General features: G+C 48.3%; 1 protein-coding gene across 3 annotated transcripts in view; it reads right to left on the bottom strand.

Annotated features, from left to right (window-relative positions):
- The window catches only part of KAZN (kazrin, periplakin interacting protein), a 171,330-nt gene that overhangs the window by 39,434 nt on the left and 109,419 nt on the right, over nucleotides 1-22,477 (bottom strand). Inside the window, exon 1 of one of the 3 annotated variants that reach the window (XM_065696817.1) lies at nucleotides 6,992-7,012. The exons of the other annotated variants lie outside the window; for them this stretch is intronic. The gene's annotated coding sequence lies outside the window, so the exon portion shown is untranslated. Of the gene's footprint in view, nucleotides 1-6,991; nucleotides 7,013-22,477 lie in introns of those variants that run through there. 3 annotated transcript variants of the gene reach the window in all.

Raw genomic sequence — 22,477 nt, 5'->3', positions numbered from 1 at the left:
CTGAATCTCTTCTTTGCCCAGTCTGTAGCTGTGCCTGGGATTGCTCCGACCCAGGTGTAGGACCTTGCACTTGTCATGGTTGAACTTCCTAAGGTTGGCATCAGCCCACCTCACAAGCGTGTCAAGGTCCCTCTGGATGGCATCCCTTCCCTCCAGCATATCAACCGGACCACACAGCTTGGTGTCATCGGCAAACTTGTGGCAAACTCAGTTTTAATAGCTGTAAGGGGTTTAGATAGCTTCTCCTCTTCCTCTGCTAAATGGAGGAGGTACATGGCTCTAATGCAGCATCCATGCAGTGGGGGAGACAATTCCCCTTTCATCACATGTACAGGCATGACAGAGCTGCCCCCCCAGATGCTTGATGTTCAGGGGAGGATGCTCCATTTCTCCACCACCACCACCCAGCTACACTATTGTGTTGGAGAGCTTTATTCACATCCATGGGCAGATGATGGCAACTGGTCTTTGCTTCTTCATTCCTCCAACCAGGGAACAGACCCATGATAAACTGAGCTCCCATAGCAAATAAACACCAACACAGATGGGCTGTGAATTATCTGCGGGGCCAGGAATTATTGACCTTGGCTACTGAGGGAGCACAGAATCACTGGGCTTGGAAGGGACCTCTGGAGATCATACAGTCCAACCCCCTCCTGCCAAGGAAGGGTCACATAGAGCAGGATGAGCAGCCAGCGCTGGTGCACAGACCTGAATGGGGTTGCTATTAATTCACACACATGCAAAAAAAAGAGCTATATTCATGGGAGGATTTTATTTCCCCTTATTAATTTGGCCACCTCTAATTGCACCATAAACCAGATTGATGCTCTGCGTCTTTTCTGAGGGCTTGGCTGCCTGTCTCCAACCTGGCTCTCACCTGCATTAGGGCTTCTGCAAGGGGCACTATCAGAATCCCAGACTGGTTTGTGTTCAATGGGACCTTAAAGCTCACCCAGTTCCAACCCCTGCCAGGGATGGGGCAGCCACAGCTTCTCTGGGCACCCTGTGCCAGCACCTCAGCACCCTCACAGGGAACAGCTTCTGCCTTATCTCCAACCTGAACTTCCCCTGTTTCAGTCTGAACCCATCACCCCTTGTCCTATCACTACAGTCCCTGATGAAGAGTCCCTCTCCAGCATCCTTGTAGCCCCCTTCAGACACTGGAAGCTTCTCTGAGGTCTCCTGTTGCAGGTCCCTAATATTCAACACACCCCCAAATAATAGCATGCTCAGTGCTAGGGCCACCTTTCTAGGATCTCACCTTGCACTGTAACAGAGCTGATAGGTGGGAACGTCAGCCAGGGCGTAATAATTCATACGTTCCTTGGGGAATGCCAGCTAGAAAAGCCCAAATCTTCCCTTTGAGGCAGTCTTTGTGCTCAGGAGCATCGTGTGTGTTTTGAACCTGAATCCAGTCTGGCTGGTGCTTGCGTTTCGGTTGGTTTTTAACACAAACCCAACAACTCATATGAACAAAACCTGCTGAAGCTCTTGTTTTCCCTCACCTGCCTTATAGCTCCTTCCCCCCCTTGCTTTGCTGTATCAAAACAAACATGCAGCAGCTATTGATTTTGGCTGTTCTCAGAAGATTTGTGGCAGGAATCTGATGTTGGACGAGTTATTGCAGAGCGATAACTGCGTGTCTACTGCTTGGAAATGCTTCCTTGGAACAAAAAGAGAGATAAAAAAGCAGCCTTATCATAGTGAAGGACACGCTTTGCTTTCTCAGGCTGGAAGGAAATGTGAAGTACGACTTTTAATAACTCATTCTGACAAGGCTCCATCCTTCCTGCCTCTTTTCTTTTTAATAGCAAAATCGACAGAAAGAATACCGAGTTTTGCTTTTATTTTGGCTCCCAGGAAGCAGCGGAGCTCTCAGACCCTGCATCTCCTCAGATCCAACACACCCAACTGTTTCCTCCTTCAGAAGTACATTTCCCTGCTGCATCTACATAACAGCACTAAATTAACAGCACTGAAGTGCTCTCGCTGGTATCTTCTGAAACCCACAAAACTTCAAGTTAACCTTTTGCTTGCAGAGAAATTAACGCTGCAGCACCACCACCAACCTGCTTCTACCCCAATACACCAGAGAACCACCAGGATGCCCTCGCAGAAAGGCTCATCCCTACTGCAGGCAGAATGATGATCTGCCTAGGGAATGCTGTGGAGCTCTGGAATTGCCTTACATTGTAAAATCCTGCAGAAGAAAACTTCTGCAGCACATTTGATATGTTCTGGTCCTTGGCCAAGCTCTGCACAAGTCCAACAGACCCTCTTGGTTTATTCCCCCTTAAGTTTTACTCTTTCTGGAGTTTTCTATATGGTTGCCACAGCAGGATTTGGCTTGTTTCACCAACAGGGACCAAAAGCCTCAGTGAAATGACAGATACCATGATGCAGAAGTCCTCTAGACCAGAAGTCACACAAAAATCACACAGAGAAAATCCTGATGAAATCAATCACAAGAGTTTAAATTGAGTTACCTTCACCTCAAAGCAGAACTCAGCCCTCACTAACACCAGTCCCAGGTTTCTGAGGTTCACTCAGCACCACACACCTCATCCCCATAACCCAGAGTGAACCCTGCTCCACAGGGTCACCACCCCTCCGTTTCATTTACCTTCAGTGGCAACTCTATTAAAAATCCCATTTGCCTCACTCATAAACAACATTTTGTCACATTCCCACCTTGAGCTGACCTCTGGCCATCAACAATGGAGCATTTCTGCACTGCAGGGAGATAAAGAGCACCCAACTGGCTCTGCTTGCCTTGAGAGCTGCAGGCAGCATCCTCTGCCACGCAGATCTTCCAAGACCCACCCTTCCCTTTGCTGGGGAGCAGCTGGACCAGGTCTTTTCCAACCTGATTGATTCCACGACTCCCTTCAGATGTCCCCACTTTCCCCACTACCTGCTAATGGACAAGCTGGAAAGATCCAGGGGAAAGCATTCATGGCAGGTGCTAGGGTTATATCACCACCAGTTATGCAAAACCAGCCCACAGTTGGGTTACAAAGACATTCTCCTTATTCACAAAGGTCTTATCTGCACAAACCTGCTGCTTAAAACACCTGAGATTTGCCCAGAAGACTTAGGACTGTTACTGGGTTCTCCTCCAGGAGAACTTGATGCCCTGCAGCTGCACTGCCTGAGGCTAGAAACAAGCTCCCTGCTGCCTACAGGCTGCTTGCTTTTTTCTGTTTTAAGACTCATGATCACTGCTTTAAAGAGGAAATTAAACTGATGGTTCATGTATGATGCAAAGCCTTGATGTCCCAGAAAGCCACACAAATAAATGCTATTGGAGCAACTGAAAGCAGAGACAAGCTCATTTTGGAACTAGGTGGTACTGAGACAGTCTGAATTCTCTCCACCTTCCCCAGATTGCACATATTGCTGCCGCATAGTCCTGGTATCGCCTACATACAAACCCATCTGTGAGTCAGTCACCCTGCAGCAAAGGTATTGATTAGAGCAGCTTCAGCATGAAGAACTCGCCCTGCCATCGGGGAGAGCTTTAGCAGACCAAGCCATGATAGCCCACCTCCTGCTACTGCTGCAGCCCCTGATCCCAACTCAGAGGGTCAGGAATGAAGACCAGAAGCAACCTCAGACCCCAGAAGGGACAGATTTGTTTTGCAGAGATGCAAAACTAGCACTAATCCCGTAGTCAGGTACCAGCTCACACTTGCTGCCAACAAATGAGGCCAGCTGGGCACCTGCAGTTGCTCATTTAGCCATTAACCTGCTTTAGCAGTTACAGACAATTAGAAAATCAGCCTGCAGTCACTGTGATTCAGATCATTCCCCTGCAGGGGAGCACTTTGAGGGCTGATTTCTCATGTGCCCATCACCTGCTGCTGCTCTGGACCTCAGCTGGAAGATGAAGGAAGAGGGAAGCCTTCAATGGGTACAAATCAAAATGTTGGCATATGCTCTGCAGTGACAGTTTACACCAACAGGAGAGGTGACTGATGCTGGAAGGCAAAGAGGACAAAGACAACCCCCTCTGCTGTGTGTAGTAAGGCTATTTTCTATTTGCAGGCCAAAAAACCATGTTAGATAACCTCAGTCAGATGCAAGAATGGACTCAGGAAAACAAGGAGTAACTTCAGCTGCTGGGGAACACAGTGCCAAAGCCACCACATACCATGAAGCGTGAGGAACTACTGGATCTTTGCTAACAGCCACAGCAGAGCAGATTAACAACTGCCCCATTTCACTGCACACCAGGGGGAGCATTTCTGCACCCAGATGCCCACAAGGCCTGTCTGAGCTTCCTTTCACTGAGCTTCCTTCCACTCACACAGAGAGATGTCCAGAGAAGCTGTGGCTGCTCCATACCTGCAGTGCTCAAGGCCAGGTTGGACACAGGGGCTTGGAGCAAGCTGCTCCAGTGGAAGGGGTCCCTGCCCGTGGCAGGGGTTGGAGCTGGAGGAGCTTTAAGGTCCCTTCAACCCAAACCATTCCATGATTCTATGTTTCTGTTAAATTAAATAAGTCTCTACCCATGCTCTGCTTCTGCAGGAATGGCAGCGGCACAGCCTTGTGGCTCAGAATTAAAGAACTAACTAAATACCTGTAATTACTCGGCCAGAAGAGAACTCACAGTAAAAACAGGAGAAGGAATGTCCTCAGGCTGGTAAAGGTTATCAAAATACCAGGGTTTGGAGGAAAGGGGCTGTTACAGCATCGCTCCCTAATAACAAACAGTAAAGCAATACCTTCCAGGAGAAGGAGATAAAGAATTCCTTCCTTCTCCAGCAATAAATCAAAGGGCACTGTTCAGCTGATGGGAATTGATTTTTCTCCCTTCCTTTGCACTTAGAGCAAAGCGGGACTGTGGTGAAAGCCTTTAGATGCGACAGAACCTAATCAATGGCAGGGAGGGGACATTCTGCACTGGCACAAGGCACCACCTTCCCTTCCACAGCATCACTTGGGGTGCACCCCATTCTCCTGTGAGCCTCGACACAGAGATGAGGTGCAGTCCTTCCCGAAAGCAGAGAGCATGAGTGAACTTGGAGTTGGCAATGAATGAGATCTGATCAGAATAAAAACAGGGAATGCGCTCCCATTAGGACACGCGAAGCAAATGCTGTAAGGATGCTGCCTGGTGCCAGAAAGGGATGGGGTGGAGGGAAACCCTGTTGCACCCTTCTGCCCTCACAGCAATGAGCAGCCCGCCTGGCTGCCCAGCAAAACAAGGCGCAGTCTTCCACTGCTTCAGTGCTAATTCAATGTTAATTAAAGAGTTTCACTATAGGCTACCTCATACCCAAACCTCTTTTGCTTTTCATGTGCACAGAAAGAAAGGAGGCAAAAAGCAAGCTGTCTGTAATGCAGATCATCCAGAGATCGATCCTGCTCCCACTCGCCAAACTCTTTACTACAAGTCACTGGAATGGAATGATTTTCCCCCTTCTTTTGTACTGAGCATTGTGCAGTTGCATGATGGGGGGGACGTTAGATTGATTTGGTTTCACTTGAAACCCTGCGACAGCCTAAGGCTGTATAAGCTGATTTAACAGGTTATAAAGCTCCACTGTTTTCTCACTATTGACTTTTATTGCAGCGCATAAAATTTTTAATGAGAAATAAATTGATGGAGATCCATTATCATGGCAGAACCGTGATCTGCTCATTTGTGAGCTATAAAGGCAAAGACCACATTTTTGACATCCAGCGAGAAAAAAAATGTACCCACGCTGGTACATTCCAGCCAAATTCCAATGTATTTACAGCGGCATTTGGCTGGGATTGGCACTGAAAGGATGCGGACAGTCCCCTGCAATGAGACTGTGTGACACTAGGCAAGACACTAGTGATGGGACCAATGTACGTACCACCCAAAGGTTATGCCCACCAAGTGGCTTTGCACCTGCAGACCTATGGCATGTGCTGCCATGGAAAGGAGAGCCTGCAGAAGGTGGATACAAGAGTTCAGCTACCTCAGACCATGGAGATTACCACCTTTTCCACCCATTTTCACCCTACCTTTTGGTTTCCACCGCATCCCCCATGCCTTGGCAGCATCCCACAGTGGAGACATGCTGTCAACATTTAGATCAGCCAAACCCAATAGGGAATTCTTTACATATCACCTGATGTGCTCCAAGGAAGGCAAAGTGGGGTAAAAGCCCCTCATGTATTTCAAAACAGAATTAAAAAAGCCCAAGACAAACTGGCACAGCAGGAAAGTGCTGCCCATCCCAACCCGAGCATCGCAACTTCAGCAAGTGCTGCCAGCTGCAAACCTCCTGTCCCCTTCAACCACCGCTTTGGCGTGGGCTCTCCCACCTTTCCTCCAACATCACTGTTGCCCAAGACAGCATTTCAGTGGCTGTCCAAAATGCCGGACACACACGCCAGTGAGGAGATCTATAGCAGAGCCCAGGAGACCATAAACGGCACCTCATGGCCACCCAACATGGGGTGACCAGTGACAAACTCCAGGCTCTGCATCAACCTCTGATGCCAGATGTGCTGCCAGGGGAAATGGCTGCTGCACATCTGGATAAAACCTTTCCTTTTTTGCTGCCCTTCTCAGGAGTGCCTGGTCAAAGCATTTCAAAAATGACATCCAGGAGTGCCCTTTCCACAGTCCCGACACCAACAAGCACTGGATCCATTTCTCTTTCTCCCTCCCACACTCCTATCCATATGCACCAAGTGCTGCCATTCCTACATCCACGCTCCATCGCTCTCATACACTGGTGATATGTCTGTGCACATTCATCTGGAAATTACTGGTTTTAATATGGATTCAGGTTTACACGGATATTGGTATTTTTAGCATGGAAAACAACTCCTGGCTTTTTGCCAGCTCCTACTTATCATTTTGCAGCCAGACGTGGATCAATCTGTCATTTGTCCAGCATTTCCCATCAGAAATCCTCCCCTCCAAGAGGAGCAAACAAATCACATGGGAAGAGTACACCAACAGCACAATGCTCCTGCACACAACAGCTTAACCCCAGCTCACCTGAGACAAACCCCTCGTGCTTTCCCGCATCTGACAGCACCTCCTGATAAGGCACAGGGGTACAGGTTCCTCTGCAACACCCAGCCGTGTGGTCTCCCACTAGACCTCTGCCCTAAGCCACCGTGCTGTGACAAGGGGCTGTCTTTTCCCAGAGAGCAAAGTGGAGGGGTCCTTCAGTACAACAGCCATTAACAAGCAAATCAATCCAGATCTCTTCTTCTGCCCCTTCTGCTTTTGCATTGACAATCAAAGGGGAGAAGAAGAACAATTTAAACAGCTCTTCCAATGTGATGCTTTGCTATTCACTGTGTTGGGAGGAATCCTGGGTTCTGCAGATGATTCAAGCAGCTGAGAACAAGCGTGTATATCCTTCTATATCCAGAGGGGCAGCAGAGCACTTAAGCTATAGGAAAACATCTCCAGGTAGCAATTATTGTGCTTGTAAAATAATAAAGGTCTTTATCGGCTTCCAAGTTGCCACTGATAGTTAGTAACACACATCCCATTGCTGCTGGACAGTAGGATTTGGAGAGCAGAGCCTTGTACTGCAGCGCTGCTCTGCTACAGCTCAAGGCTGAAGGAGGCAGCAGCATCCCCATCCAAAGGGCTCTAAAAACCCCAAACCAAACAGCAGCAGCAGAGCTGACTTCGCAAGGTGGTGATTTCTGATCAGGAAAAAAGGGTTATAAAAAGGGTATTTTGCAATAAAGCAGCATCCAGGCTTCCCTCCACTCTGGGGCGGGGGGAGGGGGTTATGTGAATATCTGCCTTCACTTTGAATACAGCCCAGAGCTGCCAAATGCTCGCAAACCCAAAGTTAATGAGTATGCAAATAATGGCTGGCACATTCCTCTGCATTTTTTGGTTCCATTCTTTCCCAAGCAGCAGCAGCAGCTCCCTCCCCCTCAGCATTCCTGGCACTTTGCACAGTGCAATCCCCTCACCAGGATTTCCAAGAAACATGCACAGCTCTTGACCTGAGATACAGGGAAGTGGCTGCAAGATGCTTCCAACACTGCTACTCAAACAACACTGCTTTGCAAGTGCTAACAAAGCAGAGCACATGGAAGGTCACAGAAACACCTTTCCCACCTGCTCTCAGCACGGCCCTGAACTCCAGCAGTGCACAGCTGTTTTGTAACTGGGTTTCCTCCTGGAGGAGACCTAAGGACTGTGGGGAAAGCTGGTATCTCAGGGAGCAGAGCACAACAGCTTCTCTTGTCTGGAAAAGATGTGCAATATTCAAAACCTGATGTTTTTATAGCCTTTAAAAGTGGTAACTTCTGAAACTGATGCAACATCTGATGAATGGAGGATAACAGAGAGAAATGGCTCAGCCACGGCAGGAGGGAGGAAAAGAAGGGAAAAACAAGAAGACCCAAACCTCAGACTCTCCCTCCCCAAGTCCCTGCCTTGGCTTTAATAAGTCATTATCATATTACAAGGTGAAGGCTCGCAGGATTATGGTGTTCAGTAATATTATAATGCATGTAAGCCAGCCCTCCAGAAAGCTTTTCATATTGCTGCTTTGTACTGACATGGGCTCTGCATCCCAGTGCAGTAGAGAAGAGAAATGCCCTCACTCCACATCAGTAAATATACATGCATTTAATAAGCATATGCTTAATAAACTCTCTGTCTATATCTATAAATATATCTATGTATCTAACACAGGTAGGAGGGAATTTCAGAGCAGGATGTTCTCTGGCTGCTTCCACTTGCCCAGTAATCTATCGATTACAAAACCCTTCAGCAGCAAAACAGCTTAGAGCAAACAGGAGGCTTAACGTGCTGGTACTTCATACTTGCTAGCTGGGGCCGGCCATTTCTGAGGCCACCAAGCACTTGCCCACAGTCCTCTCCTGCTCCTTCTGCACAGCCCAGAAACCTGCCCTGTTTTAGTCCTTTGGATCAACCAGCACCGAGCAGAGACTGTGTTTTACTTGCTTCTGTTTCAGTGCTGCCCTACCAGCGCTATGGACTTGGGCAGAGTTTCTTGTGGCACGGATTAAAGGAGAAAGGGGAAAACTTCAGAGAACAGATTGATGCTTCTCTGCTTTATGATACACTACAAAGCCATCCTAAGTCCATAGGATCATCACAGAATGGTTTGTGTTGGAAGGGATGTTAAAGCTGCTCTAGTGGAAGGTGTCCCTGCCCTGTCCAACCTGGCCTCATTTCCTAAGATGAGTTTTACGCACTCCAAGGTCTCACCCCATCTCTTGGTCCCTTACTAAAAGGAAACTATATCCACAGCAGAAAACTCAGACTATATACTTAGGTATATAGCTGTCGAAGGCACAAGAAGTCAAAACAAAAGAAAACACGTTTTCCTCCAGCTTTTCTAAATTATAGCAGCAACCGAGTTTCCGTGCCAACAGAACTAGAACTGAGAGCAAAGGCATCATTTTAATGTGAAAATGAGATCCAGTTTGGGTGCTTTGCTTTGTTTTGGTGCAAGTAAGTAGATACATTTTTGCAATTCCTATTTAATGTGAAATCTACCCTTCTCTGGAGGAGCAGCCACATCCTACCTGTCCAGCACAGCACCAGGGCAGTGTTTCCTCTTCCAAAGCCAGGAATGATGATCTTAAGGTCCTTTCTATCCATAACCATTCTATGATTGCTGCCTCTCTAATATCCTCCTCCAGTGTTCCCCCCCAATCAACTACTAAATAAACCACACATTTTGATTGCCCAGCAAATAACTCTGTGTAAGAGGGAAGGGGATACCATAACATGAGAGGAGGTTGAGTTTTACTCTCTTCCCCAGCATTTTCACACCAGCCTCTCCCAGCTATGCTATTGAATTAGAAATTAGTGCAGCTTCATCAAGGCTTCCTTTGTCTAAACAGGATTTGGGGTCTCCAAGGGCCACTGCAGAATATCATGTTTAAGGAGAGATGTTAAAGACATCAGGACAATAAGGGATGTGCTAATGCACTGACAACCGAGCTCCTTTGCTGCTACTCTCTTCTTTTGAGACAAAATTACACAGATTTAAAGCACACATGAGAACTGGGTTAGGCACTCTCTTGCCAAGTGATCAAATTAACTTCCTACAACCCATCCCAAATTCTTACATTTCACACTCATGAACTCTTGCCAGGAAACACAGGAAACTAATTCCTTGCTGGGAATGAAACACTTGCAGCAATCAAGGACTGAACCTGTCGGCCAATGCCAAACCCCTAACCCAGAGCATGGGATGGAGAAGGAGGAAGCAGCGCCATATAATTCTTCATGCAGACAATTTATATGCTATGGGACTGCTCTCTATTGCACAATCCTTTCAGAGATCCAGCTTCAGCTTTCTCAGACAGAAAACATTCCCCACCACAAAAAAGAACTTGGGATATGGGCAGATTTAGGAAGAACAAGTCCAGGAATAAGGAACTTCTTGAGAAATTTGCATTGGAGGCAAACCCTGAAGATGAAGGCCAGGGAGGAGGAGTCTGGCCCCACTTCCACATCTCATCACCCCTTGCAAGAAGGGATGGCACCTTGGCAACGGATCAAGCCACTGCTGAGCCATGTGCTTCCTGCTGCCCCCTTGCTAGTCAGCAAGAAATATTTCAGCCCTCAACGAGGCTGCAAGATGCCTCTAGACCCCAGCCGCTCGACTGCATGGTGTTTATATGCTGTAATGGTCCTCCCCTGTGCTTCAAGCCTCCTTATGCAGGAAAACCTTCAGTGAAAGCAGTGGGAGACTCTTAATTGCCTCCGCTCCAATCAATACAAACAGTGCTCAGCGCTGCCAACTGCCACAGCAAACACTGACACCTCAGTGGCAGCATTTCCACCTTTTCCTACCACTTCCACTGTGAAAGAGAGCTTAAAAGAAACTGGGGTCTATGTGGGTAGAGGCAGGAGGTGCTGAAGCTATTGATTCCAGGATGAGTCCACTGAATATTATAGACAACTCAGCCTCCATCCCCAAGCAAAGGTTAACACAGCACCAGCCAGGACATCAGCCACCAGCAACTGCTCTTCTAAAGGCTGGAAAGAGCTGACACCATGCTCTGTACATGCCCAGCTCTCCTCTCCAGCTGCTCGCAACATAAGAAAGCTTCTGAGCTCTGCTGCCAAGTGGGATGCAGTAGATACAAATCAGCCTTGCCCTTAAGTGAACCGCTGCACTGACAAGCGGAACCCGAAAGGACTGACCACAAGTATTTGGATTGAATGCCATGTGCAAAGCATCTGAACTCCTCCTCAGTGGGAGGCACGGCAGCTGGGGCTCCTGACGATGCCAGGGGAATCTGAGCTCCTGGACCTTTTGTGCTCTTGTGATGCTTCAGAGGCAGCCTTAAGTCTGCTTGAACAAAGCACAAGGGAAGAGTCTTCCCTCACGTTACAAAACCCTACCTCTGACCCTGAGAAAACATGGCAATAGCAGAAAGGTATTTCAAAAGATCAGTGTTAACCAGTTCTTATCTGAAGCAAGCACTAAATTGTCTTTAAAAATGGGTTAACTCACAGGGTTTCACCAGGTTTATTGAACAGTTGTCCCAGTCTCTAATAGACAAGTCTTTAGCCCTGCAAGTTTCTAAAGGTCTTCCATTCAGTAAATCAGAGCCTTGCCTGTGCTATTAGATAGCCTGTTAGCCTTATTTGACTCTCCTGCTATAATTACTGAGGTCATTTTAACAGGTACTTTGGCATAGCTGTCATTGCTTCTGAGTTTAATACCCCTTCATTCACAAGTGCCACACAAAGGCATTTCTCATCAAGTCCCAAGAGCAGACCAGAAGGCCATGGATGGGTCCTTTCCAACCCAAACCATGCTATGAGTCTATAATTACACACCTGAGCAGGATGCTAGTGAGGCAAATGAATGGCTTCTCTACCAGTGACACCTAGTCTTCAGGATATGGTGCAAGATACCCACTTAACAAACAGATGGGAGAGGAGCAGGAGTAGACAGGGCAATTCCCACCAGCACAGCAACAGCAGCCTATTAGGCTTGCCACAGACCAATGACTATAAATATATATAAACATATACTGGCTGGGAGGCCAACCTTCATGATCCTGCTTACTCCTTTCCAAAGCCTTCACATCAGTGAAGGCCACAAAGCAGACGACAAGGCTCTGAGATCCCACGGCAGGGAGCCACCGTCAGTGAAGGATAGCAGGGACCTGCTGCTCCGTGAGTGTAATGAGTCCCTGGATAACCCCATGTGTGCTCCCAAGCAAGTGTGTGACTCTGGGCGGTGCTGCTGCAGGATAACCATGAACCTTGGCAAGCCAGAACTCTGCCTGGGACCACTCCTTTTACCTGTGGCCTCAGTAAGTGCTTTGTGGTTTTCCTTGCAAGCCAGGACTCCAGGCAAGCACTAGAAGAGGACATGGACTTCAGCCAGGCTGCGAGGAACACCAGACTCCTTCATTACTTCACAGCACTTATTTTCCTTTGCTATGCCCATGTGTGCATGGCTGTCTCATGAAATTTGGCAGTGTTTACAACATAGTCCCCTCCAGAGACACATTCATTCAATAGGGCTGCAAATAGGGTCAGTGAGAAATTCATTTAGGGTGCAGCAACACATCAAATGGGAATACAAAACCAGCCCAGTCCTGCTGTAACTGGGATGTCAGGGACAGGGCATCAGCAGCAGGACCAAGGTAATGATAAAAACCAGGGAACCTGCACCAAGAATCAAATCCCGGAACAGAAAAGCCCCACTCTTGAACAGTGATCATGGGGTTAAACTGGGATCCAAAGTTTAAAATGCTTCCTTATGATCCATTTCTACAGTCTTCCTTCAGGTTATAAATGTATTCATTCTGTTTCCCATAAATCTGGGATTTCTTTTTAATCTCCTTATGATATTGTGGGGAAAAGACTCTAATTTCATAGACTGCACATTTGAGACAATAAAGGGTAAAACCTACTGGATTCCCATACAAAGGGATTTAGAAGCATGGACAAAGAGGAGACACCGTGAGCTGAGAGGAGACTGCAGAAAAGGCTTTCCAACACAGAAGAGGTCACACAACCCACTAAGTCCCAACGTGCTTGAAAAGCAGTTTTCAAATGGGCATGATAAAAATAACATGTCCCTAATTAGCCCGAAAATTGCCTCTTTTTATAAGCTTGAAAAGGGGGGAAGCAAGGGAAAAAGAGCTGAGACACAAACCAGCAGAAGACAGGCCCTCCTGGAGGTACCTCCAGGATATCGATGGCTCAAAGGGTCCTGCCTATTTGGGCAGTGAGGGAGCAGAGACAGCCTTGCAGAGAAGCTGTGGAGGGCCCAAGACAGCAAGGCAAGAAGTCCCTTTTTGTGCAAGAAACCACACTTTGTGACCGCTCCAAACCCAACCCAACTGTGGGTGCTGCTAAAAGCCACCCAGTGCCATGCCCCACCAGCTACAGAAACTGGTGCAGATCCTGCACTACTTGTCTGTGCCTTCAGCCCTGGCATTTGGGAAGGAAAACCCATCAACTTGGCCCAGTGATCTACATCCCTGCTCTTCCTTCCCGACCCAGCACATGAGGGACAGCTATAGGGTGTAGGTTGTTCCATCTGACAAAAGTGGGGACACAAAACCATCTTCATGTTTTACAAGAGTTTCTTGTCTTTCAGAAGAGAACTAAGAGCCATCATGTCCGCCTGGAATTCTAAATGCTTGTGAGAGGGCTGCCACATGGGTTCAAATTTATCACTTTCGTTTCCTAACTTACACATCTGTTTTCTGTAAGGAGCTGTGCAAGTCAATGCACCCCCCCTTTCCTCACGAACTGCCCGTGGAGCTTTCCAAGGACAAATCATCATTGCTTTTGGTGTTTATCTGCTTAGTGGTCTCCACTATGTCATCTTAACAACCCAAAGTACTAGTTGCAAAGACCCAGAGCGGGCATTACACTCCAAAAGCGGGGTAACACGTGTGGTGACTCCTGGGGTGGGTTTAATCAGGATGCTGAATGAGAAGCCAGCAGACTGTTCCTATCAGCAACCCAGGAAACTCCCAGTCAGCTCCTCCAATTCCATTAGGATCACCAAAATGATTTCCACTGCTCTGCCAGGGCATCTTTTCCTAAAGTGAAAGCTGTACACAGGAATTTGAGGAAACAGGGGAATTCCTTTAAGGACAGAAGCCTTGGGAAAATGGCAGGAGGCTGGGGGGGGTCATGAGGAATTAATGAGAGTTCCCAGACCCCAGCCCACCTGGACATGGGGAATGCATGGCACATAGAGGGCAGAAAGGGCCAGCAGAGATCCAGGAGACTGGGTGCTGCAGATGGTCACTGGAGCAACAAAACCTTATTGCTTTGAAATTGCAGTGAAGAGCCTGTAATTTCTCTTTCTTCCTACTTCAGTAGCTCCAAAGAACTTGGAGATGGGTAAAAGCAGTATGAGAACAGAGCACGAGGTGCCTCTTCAGGCTGTGAGATGCTCTTAGTACACATTTTACTGAAAATAAATGCAGTTGTGCAATAAAACTGTTTCAAAATAATGGAATATGCTCAAGGGTTAACGGTGCCCTTTAGCAGAAGGACGCAACATGGGCCACTGCCACCCGTGAGAGGCACCACGAGCAGCCCCTCAAGGGTTAAAGAGCAGGGAAGCACTTGAGGAAACAAGTGGATGCAAAATGAGGACATTGTAAGAGTGTATGAAGCAGTAAGAGAATAAGCAGCAGCTGAAACAAAGTTGTAGAGGATGTTAAAGAAGAAACACTCCATCCACAGAAGAAACAAAAGGTCAGTGAAGAGACTGCCCTAAGAAACTGCACAAGTGCTTTCCTGACACAAATATTGATAGGAGAGACAGATGCGTAAAATCCATTCAGCTCCCTGCCCTGATAGCATGGAGAGACAAGGACCACTGGACTACAGAGAAGGGGGAAATGAAAAATGCAGGAGATCTCTATCGGTAAAAAGGGTGACTCAAGGCAGGGAGAAGGCACCCAAGCAAGACACCTCTCACTCTTTACTATAGACACTAAAATCCCACCTCTTGCTCCCCCACCAAAACCAGAGGGGAGAAGGAGAAGGGCAGGGAGAAAGACTTCAAATGTCTCTCTAAATCCACAAAAGTACTGTAACACATTAAACCAGAACAGCATAGCCCGGAGAGAACAGACAAAACATTAAGCAGAATAAAACCTTAAAGCATGCCACCATGGTCCTTAGAGAAAAATGAGCTTGATCACCTTTATTCTTGTGTTTTACAGCAACTTTAACAAGTGCCCTCTTTAGAGGATACTCCACAGTGACTTTCACACCGGCTTTCAGCAACCACCTCCTCTCTTCTCTAACATCTATAATCTAAATCACACTGATCATGAATGAAATTGCCATTACAGGAGCTTTATTTCAGAACAGAGTCCGCTGCAACAGTCACAGAAGGAATTTAAGTCTGCCTTTGCCCCTGACATCTGGATTTACAGGAAAAGCCATTTACTTTAATTCCAGGCTAATGATTCTCTCTTCCCATCAATGTGGTTTTCTTCCTTGAAGAGTCCCATTTCCAGTATTATTTCACAACGCTGCCTCCTACTTCTCAGTTAATTGTTACTGACAGCACAGCAGAACTGGAAGCATTCCTCTCACTTCCGAGATCACAGAATCCCAGACTGGCTTAGGTTGAAGTGACTTCAAAGCTCATCCAGCTCCAACCCCCACCACGGGCAGGGACCCCTTCCACTGGAGCACCTTGCTCCAAGCCCCTGTGTCCAACCTGGCCTTGAGCACTGCCAGGGATGGGGCAGCCACAGCTTCTCTGGGCACCCTGTGCCAGTGCCTCAGCACCCTCACAGGGAAGAGCTTCTGGCTTGTCTCCAACCTGAACTTCCCCTGTTTCAGTTTAAACCCATCACCCCTTGTCCTATGACTGCAGTCCCTGATGAAGAGTCCCTCCCCAGCATCCTTGTAGCCCCCCTTCAGACACTGGGAGCTGCTCTGAAGTCTCCACGCAGCTTCTTTTCCCCAGGCATGTCCCACTGCTGCCAGCATGGGGGAAAAGATTTGGAGGCATCTACAGCCACCAGCCAGTTTTTCCCACAACGTGATGCGCTTCCCCCCTCAGCACTGTCTGCTGCGGCTGCAGAATAGGGAAACCAACAACATTTTTATTGAAAAAAGGAAAAATGAAGCTTGTTTTCTCCTGCTGGACCTCATACACATGGGAAAGCAGCTTCTCTCCGCCCTGCTATGTCTAGACATTTCATGTTTGTAACATCCCAGCCTCACTTGCCCATCAATACTCTTTAAATATTGAAAAGGGCTCCCCTGCTGCGATCACTGCTGCTGCCCTCAACCCGTGCACTGCAGCCACGGCCATCAAGCAGAGGAGGTGGCATCTGCCGGCTTGGGTGCAGTTGCTTAAGTGCAGAGCAGAACTCCCGTGAAGCACATCCACACCCAGCTTGAGCCCTGAATTATTCATATTATTTAGATAGCAGCATCAGGGAGCAAAGAGCTTTGCAGAAGCACAAGACTTGACCCACCGCTGTGCACCACATCCAGCCCAGGTTTCAAACAGTTCTCGCACCACAGCATGCTTCCCCGCTGTCTGCATGATGATCATGTCCAACAGCTACACCAGGCTGGGACTGAGGGATTAACTTTTTATCATCAAAAAACTATTAGAAGCATTTCTCGCTCTGTTGAATTGGCTTGCAAGAGGTCAAGGAGCTTGCAGGGAAACCTCAGGTGGCACAAAAACATCCTCCTGGGGAAAACCAGTGGTGGGGTTTTGATTGCATAGTTTTGCTGGAAGCCGAGCTGCATGGGGAATCATCCTCACACAGCCACACTAAGTGGAAACCTGCATCTACATCCCATTCCTTTGTGATAGTCACAAAGGAATTGGGCAATATTCAACCCAAATTGCAGCCAAGCCTGGATGTGGCTCTTCCTTGGTCTTTAGGTGCTGCAGCACACGGCCAGGCACTGTCTGGAGCATCGCCTAATGGAGTCAGCCATCATCGCAGCCATCACTGAGGTTTCATTTACCACACTGGAAGGTTTCTCTACCTCTGGCAGCTTTGCTGGTGGCTCTTGGCTTCACCCAGGGGACATCGTCTCCTTGCTGCTACTATGCTCTTCCTTCCCCCACTCTCAGAGCCTTATCTTCCCTTTGTTGACAGAGGGCAGCTTTGTTCTCTGCATATTATCAGGTGATTCAGTAGCTGTCATGTTTGGGGGGCTTGATGATTTGAAGGCAACTTCTATTGAATAAAATGTGCTCCTAGAGCCCCTCTGGTTGCCACACACATCACAGCCAGAAGAGGATACAGAAGGACAAAACTCAGTTTAATGACAGAAAGACTCCACTTGTCCATAGGCTCAGTTTGCACCATGTGCTGCAGCCCTGAACTCACTCTCCCAGCTCTTCACAGCAACAGGCGCAGACCAAAGGGTGCATAAAGGCACCCAAGAGCACAGCACAGACACCCAGGCCTCACCTGCGGCTGCCCAGCACTCACTCACAGACCGTTATTCAAGCTGCTCTAATGACAGCTCAATTCCCTGCAGAAACAAGGTGCTGCAGCCAATATCGCTTCCCCAAGCCTGTGTGCCTGGATGGACATGCTGCTTGCAGCTCACTGATGCATCCCCAGCCTTGGGTTTACCAGTGCCTGCCCCCAGAACAGAACCAGCCACATTTGGCATTGCTTTAGTTTTTTACAGTAAGTAGAGAAAGAGCCCACATAACTCAGACATAAAAGAGATAGTAACTCGAATCCACCAGGTTATCCCAAGTTCCATGCTCCACCCCAGCCCGCTCCAAATTCCCTCCTAATCCCATTTTATCCCCTTCATGTCCAGCTCAACCCTCCAACCCTGCCCCAAGCATCAGCACAAAACATAAAATACCCAAATATTTCAGTCTCTTCATGTTGCATTGTGACAAACAATAAAACACAACAAATAAGCACCAGGGAGAGTTAGAGTGAAGACAATGCTCCAAAATCACCACAATTCCTTTTCTATGGTGCCTGACACACAGCTTACACTGATTAAAGAGTGGTGGTGGTAAGGCTGCAGGCTGGATCCCATCAGCAGAATGAGTTATAAATTAATACACTATCAGGCCATGCTGAGGTGCAATACCAAGCTGCAATGATCACATTATTAAGCCAGATTTCCCCCCTCTCTCTTCCCCACATTCCCAGCTCCCACCCTTCTCCATCCCAGCCATTTGCATGTCTCTGGACAACTCTTCCCTTTCCCATCACACCAACAAACACGCAGGCATTTAATGGCAACACATACAATGAAATTAATGAAATGACAATGACATTAGAAGGGAACAAAAGAGCAAACCTCGCTGCTCCATGGCGTGGCGCTGGGCAGTGAGGGGCAGACAATAGCCCCAGCTGCTCCCTGAGAAGAACCCAGCCACAATGAGACCCAGCTCCAGCACAGAAGAGGGTCCCAGCTCCCCAGAGGGCAGGAGGTTGTCACTGGAATATGCATCTCATTGGTTACCTGTCAGCCTTCCTGGGCGGTTATGAAGTACAGCCGCTGCCGGAGGGTATAATGGGATGGAATAACGAGACCACGAGCTCATTTGAAGCCGGCCCTTCAGCAGAAGAGCTTTGATTAGGTGATGGGAACTGGCAGCATTTGCTGGCTTTAAATAAACCCACAAGCTCAAAGCTACAAAGTAAAGGGATCCCCAGGAATGTGGCTACTATTTAGTCTGGAGGGATGGAAAAGAGAAATAAATGACAACCTTCATTTCTTGCTCTAATCTCGCCTTCTCTCCTTCCTTTGGAGGTCCCATCACTGCTGTTCTCTAGGCTCAAAACATTATTTCCCAGCTCCTCAGGTATGCCACAGAAATGACAGGTTATAATGCCAGGGAATTACAGCCTGCGGAGAGGGAAGGAGGGAAGCTCAGTGCAACCTCTCCTGCACAGAGCGGTACCCACACAGTTATCTGGGACGGGAAACAAATGCACTGGGTGGGATTCACCCCTCCACCCTCATACAAGTGTGATCTCTGCACTGGCCCATCTACATCCAGCAAAGTCACTGCATGATGATCAGACAAAAGTATAACCCGACTACAGCTGCTGCTGGGTGCCCTTACACCCATTGAGCAAGTCTGAGAACTCTGCTTGGAACAACTAAAACTGTTGTGACAACTGCATGCAATTATTGTGGCTGGTGACAAACCCAACCATGCAGCAGCCCTGTGCCCTGGCTTCCCCATCACAGACATCTGAGCTGGCTCCAGGACATGGCAAAGACAACCAGAAAAGCATTTTTCCTCCCCACAGGGTAAGGAAAACACATGCAGGCAAGATGGACACAAGAAAACCCCAGGGGGTAAGGAATGGCAACTGGAAGAAATAAAACCTGGCTAATAAAGCACAGGCTGGGGGAGCAGCTACTGAGGCCAGCACTGCCTCCTCCAAAAACTGCACAGACGATGCTGTGTTTAAGCCTGCACTGTCTGGTGAGCAAGCCTGATTAGCCTTGGTTAACAAGCTACGTTACAGGGAAAGCAAAGGACTCAGCTCAGAATAATACATCAATCCAGGGACTACATCCGTCCACATTCAGTATTTCTCTCTCTGTTTGCGAGCACTCAGATGTCCCGTGTTTTTAAGCAGCCGCAAGCCATGCAAGCATGGGGAGGAAAGCAGTGTGCAGGTTAATGAACACACCAAAGCCAGTTCAGCAGGTCTCTTTGGAGAATGAGCAGCAAGACAAGAGCCACAAGAAAGGAGGGAAACCGGCCGCCTGCATTGTGCCTGTGGCACCAGTGACTGCCCCTGCACTGGGCACCGGTGAGGCTGCACCTGGAATCCTGGGTTCAGCTCTGGGCCTGGGTTCAGCTCTGGGCTCTGGGGCTGGAGCGGGGCCAGAGAAGGGAACAGAGCTGGTGCAGGGCCTGGAGCCCAAGTGTGATAGGGAACGGCTGAGGGACCTGGGGGGTTCAGATGGAGAAGAGAAGGCTCAGGAGGGACCTGATGGCTCCCTACAAGTGCCTGACAGGAGGATGGAGCCAGGAGGGGCTGGGCTCTGCTCCCAAGGAACAAGGGATGGGACAAGAGGAACCGGCCTCAAGCTGCACCAGGGCAGGTTTAGATGGAGATGAGGAACAATTCCTTCTATGATTCTATTACCCACTTCTCAGCACAGAAGGGAAAGAAAAACAGGTACCCACCAACAAGCAGCCATTTCCCTCAAGGAAGCAGATCTGCACAAAGTTGCGGTTATTTCCCAGCAGCCAGCACAGTTTTGCAGGGGCAGGATCTGAGGTTTGCTGACAGCGATGGTGAGGACGAGCTGCCTGCAGTCACTGGGGGGGGTGGGGGGGTGGTGGTACAAAGTAAAGCAGCATTTCAGAGGCTCAGCACAGCTCTTCCTTTCAGCACAAAACCCATAAACAACAGCCCAACTGCTTAACAGGACTGAAATATGACGGTATTCAAAGGGGATGTCGGAAGGATTAATAGCCTGCCTCCTCTGCACTCGCTGCTGAAGCTGTGGTAGGACAGGAGAGTTAACACTGCACCGAGTGTGCAAAGTTTTACATCTCCATTAAGCATGAGCCATGGGCAGCTCAGCTGGGGGGAGGATCTCTCCTCTCCATGGCCATGGAGGGGACATGTTAAAGAAACCCAGCCTGGTTTGGGTTGAAGGGACCTTAAAGCTCCTCCAGCTCCAACCCCTGCCACAGGCAGGGACCCCTTCCACTGGAGCAGCTTGCTCCAAGCCCCTGTGTCCAACCTGGCCTTGAGCACTGCCAGGGATGGGGCAGCCACAGCTTCTCTGGGCACCCTGTGCCAGCGCCTCAGCACCCTCACAGGGAAGAGCTTCTGCCTAAGAGCTCAGCTCAGTCTCCCCTCGGGCAGGTTCAAGCCATTCCCCTTGGCCTGTCCCTACAGGCCCTTGTCCCAAGCCCCTCTCCAGGTTTCCTGCAGCCCCTTTAGGCACTGGAGCTGCTCTCAGGTCTCCCCTTCAGGAGCCTTCTCTTCTCCAGGCTGCCCCAGCCCAGCTCTCTCAGCCTGGCTCCAGAGCAGAGCTGCTCTGTCTTTGGATCTAGACAACTTTTCAAGACTGCAAGGAGCTACCCCAGTTCTACAGCACTGATTTGTGCCAACTGACACAACATCAATATTTATACAAGTGCTGTTACTATCCTTCAACGAGCGAATTATCACATTTCAAAGTATCTGTATTGAAAGACCACAATAACCTCACGCTAATACAGCTTTAAATTTTAAAGAGCTGTGTTCCTCCTCATGCATTGCACTGACACACACTGAGCCATCGGAGATGCCTAAGGATTCCCATATTCTCTTCCTTGTCTCCACAACATGCCACATCCCGAACCTAGCACCTTCCTCCCCACACAACCATAGTGATAGCAGGATCTGCCCACTGGATGAACTGGGGTGCTATAGGTTTCCCATCTGTGAGCTCACTATTTCTAAGCACCTGATATAGCAACTCAGGATTAGCTTTTTATCTGTGCTTTTGGAACGACCTTATCAGTGACAGTGTAAAATTTGAAGGAGTGATAAGAAATCAGGATTAGGAATTAATAAACCGGGATCAAAATGCCTTCATAAAACATTTCATGCTCCTGAAGTGTGGGTAGGTCGAAATACCAGAGAAGAAAGAAGATAAACCTCATTTAGGTCAGTGCAATCTCCTGCCTTGGAAGGAAAAAGAACTCATTGATGAATTATCAGCTATAGAAATAAGTCAAGAGGTTTTCAAGTTAAATGGGGAAGCACCTCAGAGGGAAATCAAGGTGCAACACACATTGGTGTCCCCACCTGTCTCCCTGAGGTCTGGTTTATCCCTTTCCCCCCCTTTATTCACTGAAGTAAAGCAGAAATTAAATACCTCTTAATCGCTGTGATTTTCAAACCCAGTTCCAACTCATCCAGAACATCCACCAGCTCCTCAAACAGAAGTAACACAAATAAAGCAAAAGAGGAGAAAAAAGGACCAAGTGGGAAAATGTATTTACCAAGGAGAGCTGGAGCATTGACCTGCTGCTCTCCTCAAGCAGCACCCCACAGCTGCTTCTTTCACACATATTTTTCTGAGAAGATATTCAGCCTGCCAAATCCCAACAACTGCTTTGATGAAAGATAGAGAAAGGCTTTCCCATTAGTGCTTTTGATGTTCTGTGCACACAGAATAAAGGGTGCGGGAGGTTCCTCTTCTCTCCCTCCTCTGTCCTCCATTCACTTTGGTCTTTTACCTGGCAGAGCCTCCTGAATCTGGAGAGAAATTAGGATTAGTGCAGGAGGATGGAGGAGAGCCACTTGCCCGGTTACATTCCCCAAGGCATCTTCCCACTGCTCCAGCTTTTTCTAGCTTGGGGGAGGACAGCAAGAAAACCGGAGCACCACAGGTTCTGTGGATGCTGTTGGCTCCCCATGGCTCCATTTCCACCTGATTGGACAGCTTTGAGCATCACAACGCTACCAGCAGTTGCTCAGCAGAAGGGGACCATGAGTTTTAAAGCCTTTTAGAAGCATTTTTCCACAGACAGACGTG

Source organism: Lathamus discolor, chromosome 16, assembly GCF_037157495.1.
Source record: "Lathamus discolor isolate bLatDis1 chromosome 16, bLatDis1.hap1, whole genome shotgun sequence".
NCBI lineage: Eukaryota > Metazoa > Chordata > Aves > Psittaciformes > Psittacidae > Lathamus > Lathamus discolor.
The sequence above is the reverse complement of the archived record's forward strand: the minus strand, read 5'-3'. Positions and strand labels throughout refer to the sequence as shown.